Source organism: Cyprinus carpio, chromosome B23, assembly GCF_018340385.1.
Source record: "Cyprinus carpio isolate SPL01 chromosome B23, ASM1834038v1, whole genome shotgun sequence".
Taxonomy (NCBI): Eukaryota; Metazoa; Chordata; class Actinopteri; order Cypriniformes; family Cyprinidae; genus Cyprinus; species Cyprinus carpio.
The window spans coordinates 23,046,362-23,052,642 of NC_056619.1; positions in this window are offsets into that span (position 1 = coordinate 23,046,362).

The following is a 6,281-nucleotide window of genomic DNA, read 5'->3' on the forward strand; positions in this document are numbered from 1 at the left end:
ATGCAAAATAGCCATTGTTATATACTGTATAATTGTGGGTAAGGACCTCAATCCCATCGCTACTGCTTTCCAGTAAGATCCACAGAAAGCCATGAACCTTGTCTGTGAGGTGTTAGTGATGGTTTGAGATTCCTGAATAAATAATATAATCACTGCTGAGACAATGTAGAATGAAATAGATTTGAGTTGAGGGAAGTTTGTGCTGATACGATGATGGTTGCATTGATGGTAAGGGTTTGGAAATGTCCCGACGAGTTCTTTAGAATGGCATGCAGCTGTAATCGCGGTACTTTAGCTGGTAGATGTGAGACGCCTGTCCATATTCTGTAAATACTTTCGTATGTAAATATTCTTTTCATATTTATTCATATTGCCTCAGTTTATGTTTAGCAGAGCTTTGCTTGTTTCTCCCCGTTAGATTAAGGCTATAGGTAGACATTGGATCCTGCGCAAAGCTGACCCTAAAATAGTTGCATTTTGCAAATCCAGTTTTCCTACAGCAAATGAATGCATAGAGAAGCAGCCAATCACAAAACGGGAAGGATTCACAGATTCAAGTTGCTTTCCTGTATTTTCATTTACAGTAAGAAGCTCACCGTTACGAATCATTTCTTTAGATGTGACTTTGGCACTAAAGTATTGTTTTATTATTACTTTTTAACTGTTTTAACTTGCAATAAATCTGCTGTTGATTTTGACAGGTAGTTACTGCAAAGTAAACTGCACTGTATGCATCGCTCTGATTGTAATGCGACTTACGGAGGATATTTGACGGTGTGGTCTTGGTTCGTGCTGTAGAACTGGAAAATAAAATGATAATTAAAACAAGTCAGATCTACAAGTAACCACAATATTAGTGCATCCCCATCTAATGTATTCAAACTATGCAGTTGTTTTCTATGAGTTGCGTGTCTGTATTTTAACTGCAGTTGCTCTCAATCAGATTCCAGGTACTTGCTCCCACTGTACACTCCTGCAGTGACTGGTTTCAAAATATGAAATAACACTGAAATGAGATTTGTACGTTAAAAAATTATGGTGTTATCCTTTTTTTTTTTTCTTTTTTTTTTTTAGTGCAATAAACAGTTTCTAAAGCTTGGATTTAAGTACAGGAGAGTTTTATTTTCCGGTCATCCAAAGTGTAGATGAGTTTGTTTCTTCATCAGATTTGGAGAAATGTAGCATTACATCACTTGCTCAGCAATGGATGTGAATGGGTGCCGTCAGAATGAGAGTCCAAACAGCTGATAAAAACATCACAATAATCCACAAGTAATCCACACATCACTCCAGTCCATCAATTAACATCCTGTGGTGAAAAAAACAAAACAAATATGACTGTGGATTTTGATGTGAGAGGAAAACAGGAGATGGACTTTTTCACTGGAGGAAGCATTATCTGTAATTATGGGCTGATATTTTGGCCAGAAGTGACATTTTATATGTCTTATTGATTGATTTGGTTCTTATAGACATGTAGCTTTTTCGCTCCACGTTAAGATGACACTTGTGTGGATTACTTGTGGATTATTGTCATGTTTTTATCAGCTGTTTGGACTCTCATTCTGACGGCACCCATTCACTACAGAGGATCCATCGGTGAACAAGTGATATAATGCCTTTTTTTTTTTTTTTTCAGATCTGTTCACATGAATTAACAACTCATCTACATCTTGGATGGCTTGAGGGATTTTCAGAAAATGCTCATTTTGGGGTGAACTGTTTTACCTTCCTTGACAAAAATAGCAGGGATTATTAACCTGGCCATTCCTTGTTAATGTTTTACAGCTGATTCTGTCAGGAAATGCAGTAAAATCGGGCCTCAAGCATTTACTGTGATTGTCCAAGCAGAGAGTTAAAGGAAAATTGGTGCAATAGTGTGTGATCCTAATAATAACTCGCATTAATACGTTGTCTGTACGAAAAACTAAACCTGCAACAATTATGACTGCTCATATTGATTATGATAATAGACTTCATTTATATAGTGAATTTTCTGTCATAAGTGAAAAGTGAAATTAATATACAATGGCCCTTAAAAAGCATTTTAAGTGTGGTGAATAAGTCCAAATAGGAATATAAACTGCAGTTGAAGAACAGCAGTTCTAATATACAGAGCTAATAGCATGATTTAATATTAGAGAAGCTCAGTCTCTTAAGGATTTAAATCGTTTTAGGCTAGCTTTTACTTGATTTTATTCTTATCAAGCAAGTTTTCATTCATTCATTCGTTTATTTATTTATTTTTTTACATAAAATAAATCTGTTATATTAAAAATAAAAATACATAATAGAATGGTAAATGGAAAGACAATTAATGAAAACAAAGGAAAAACAAAGGTGTCCCCCAGCCGAAGGTCCATAAATCCCATGTGATCTGACATCATTCAGTCTGATCCCTTTGGGCTCCTTAAGGATTTGTTTTGTGTTCATCATCTTTTACCAATTACTTTTTACATTGACTATCATTCTCTAAAAACTAATACAATCAGATAAATAATTTCTCAAATATTTATTACAATATATAGGCTACTGATAAATTTAACGTTTTAAACTATTGTTGAACCTTTCCTTTTAGATCTCAAATAGACGTCTATTAGATGTCTTTAAGATGTTTATGATTTAGAATGTATGTAAATCTTACAGTTTTTTGTCAGATGTTTGCACACAACAGGTGCCTTCCAGATCAAGTGATCTTTAACAGACATCTTGCAGAAGCATGTGTGCTTTCTGGGATATAATCACGGCTGAAGACACAACAAGCGGAGGAACAGACAAACAGAGTCAACTGAGTGAGTCATTTATAATGGAACCGCTCCGATTGATTCAACCTGAAAAACTGATCGAATTTCGACAACACTTGTTAAGGTTTTTTTTATTTTATTTTTTTATTAAAAGCACATAGTGCTAGGTGAAACAGAGCTTTTCGAAACTCCAAATCACCATTGCATTGCAAAATGATTCACCGTTTCGAAGCGCTTGAATCGGATAGCGTATCGCGAATCATTTGATTCATCGAGACTTCGTAGCACATATTGTGAATCATTTGATCAGGACCTCGGAGCGCTTATCGCAAATTATTTGATTGAACGGGACTTCCGAGTAGGTTTGCAAATCTTTTGATTCATATCGGAACTTGGAGCAGGTTTGCGAATCATTTTGGGAATTGAAAGATTTGTGATATGCTGCCGATCTGAAATATGGTTCGCGAATCATATTCGATCGGAGCATGGATTTTATTTACTTCGGAGCGGGTTCGTAAATCATTCAGATCAGGACATTCGAGCTGGCTCGCGAATCCTTTGATTCAGATCGGGACTTCGGAGCAGGTTCACAAATAATTAGATTTAGATTGGAACTTCGGAGCAGGTTTGTGAACCATTTGATTCAGATTGGAACTTCGAAGCAGGTTCCCAAATAATTTGATTTAGATTGGAACTTCGGAGCGAGTTTGTGAATCATTTGATTCAGATTGGGACTTTGGAGCAGGTTCCCAAATAATCTGATTTAGATCGGAACTTCAGAGCAGGTTCCCAAATAATTAGATTTAGATTGGAACTTCGGAGCAGGTTTGTGAACCATTTGATTCAGATTGGAACTTCAGATCACCAAACAAAATAATTAGATTTAGATTGGAACTTCAGAGCAGGTTCCCAAATAATTAGATTTAGATTGGAACTTCGGAGCGGGTTTGCAAATCATTTGATTCAGATCAGAACTTCTGTGCGGTTTAGTGAATCATTGTTTCCCAAAAGCATGTTAGCTAATATGGTCATTTAATTCCATTAAACTCTATTGGTAACGGGGAACTTGCGACAATATTTGCTTTTGGGAAATGCACCCCTGATCGGGACTTCAAAACAGGTTTGCGAATCATTTGATTCAGAACGGAACTTCGGAGCGCTTTGTGAATCATTATTTGGAGTGGGCTTTCTTTCATTTTCTCTCTTTTTTTCTTTTCTTTTTTTTAAATAAACAGCGCAAAACATCAAACCATTAAGTCAGTACAGGTATAATAACAAAACAGAAAAAAAAGAAAGCATATACAGATACAAATTTTATTAGCATATAGTAAAAGTGTAGTTACCATGGTTTTTAGCATTTGTTTACCATTTGTATAACCACAGTTTTACTACAAATACCATGTGTGTGTATTTTTTTTGTACAATAATAATAATAATAATATAAAATAAATAAATGTACACCTTAAGAGGACACATAGGATGAATGTCCACCTTTTTCTTCAACTCAGAAGTGAGCCTATGGGTGAGACTTCCGGTTCATTAGCCTATAGGAAAGTAAGGAGGAGAATAACAATGTGCAGTAAACCATAAAACTGTTTGCACTACAACCCAATGTGTTCATAATTAAGATAATACATTAATATAATAAGATAAGACACACCAACTTTCAATATCAAGCCGCAAAACGAACTGTTTTGTTCAGCTAAAAATAGCTGGGTGGATGAGACCGGAAGCCAGACCCACAGTATTTACAAAAGGCCGCGCCCATTTTTACGACAAGAAAATGTGGTTAAGGTTAACAGTGCTTTGGATAGATTCCATACATGTCTATATCAACTTTGAATAAAGAGAAGAGAGTTTTAGAGACAGATTTTTGTTAATTTATGTGAAATGCAGATTGCAGGAAATACAAATTATCCCAATTATATTTAATTCTCCTATATTGTCTTTTGAGTAGTCAAACAATCCAAAGAAAATATCTTTAAATCTGCTGCAGTAATGTTATTGGTTTTGCATGGGCTAATCAAAATTGTGTACAGTAGTTAGTCTGATTTGTATGCTAACATAAAAAAAAAGCTCCCTTCATGAATTATGAGTATGTTTGCTACCATATCTATAAATAAAGACTTTAGAGGACATGAAACTGTGGTCAGAAGTATGTCATAAATGTGAAAATGTAGCTGGATGGGGAGGGGGTGTCTATGTCCTCACCAATGTCAAAATCACACCTTCGTGTCTAATTGACTTGTGTTTGGTCTGTGAGCTCAATACATAATCAGATATTATCCACATAGTGCTAGGTGAAACAGTGCTTTTCGAAACTCCAAATCACCATTGCATTGCAAAATGATTCACCGTTTCGAAGCGCTTGAATCGGATAGCGTATCGCGAATCATTTGATTCATCGAGACTCAGCACATATTGTGAATCATTGAATGTGAAAATGTACTTATCGCAAATTATTTGATTGAACGGGACTTCCGAGTAGGTTTGTTACCATATCTATAAATAAAGACTTTAGAGGACATGAAACTGTGGTCAGAAGTATGTCATAAATGTGAAAATGTAGCTGGATGGGGAGGGGGTGTCTATTATGTCCTCACCAATGTCAAAATCACACCTTCGGATAATAGTGTGTTTGGTCTGTGAGCTCAATACATAATCAGATATTATCCAACTGCTTTAATATGATGATAATAGAGTTGTTTCATCTCTGAAAGCCAGTTTATTGTCCTCTAGTGACGCCTGCTGTTATGTTAACGAAATCTGCAATATTTACATCCAGTTTAACCACAAAATGTAAGCCTACAGGTTAAGTAATCTTGCTTTTTTGTTGGACTTCAGTTAGATATTACGTCTAAATCCCACACTTTATTCATGATCATACATCTTTTGAAGGTCTATGTTTTGATATTAAACTTTAACTTTGTAGAGTTTCTCATTTTTAAAAGTTTAATAAATCCCCTTTAAAGACCAACTTGTAAATACAGACTGTGAATTAAGTGTTTGACCGAATTCTGTTCAAAAGTGAAAGTGGGTGTTGCCAAAATAACCTGATTAAAACACATCCTGCTTCTCTAAAACGCTGTTATTGAAGTTATTTCGAAAGTCTTTGGTGGTCATAAAACTGAGAAAAAGATAGGTCTTGCCCTGCCCTGAGGTAATAACTTTTGCTTACGCATCACCCGGAAATGTTACTTAAGAATCAGACTCTATGGAAGAAGTTTACCTTATGAATATTAATTACGTCCTGATGACGTTGAAACCCCCTCAGGTCCAGAAGCGAAGTCAAATCACTTCCCTAATTAATATTTATTATTTATTTTTAATCAAACCTTAAGTAAACCGTTTAAATAGTATTATTATTATTAGTAGCCTAGTAGTATTATTAGTATTAGTATTATTATTATTATTATTATATAATATGACAAAAGTGTACAAATACTGGATAAGCACGTATTCAGTTAATGAACTCTGATTTGTATATCCAAACGCACAATACATAAAAACACATTTATAAAATAACTCAATCCAACG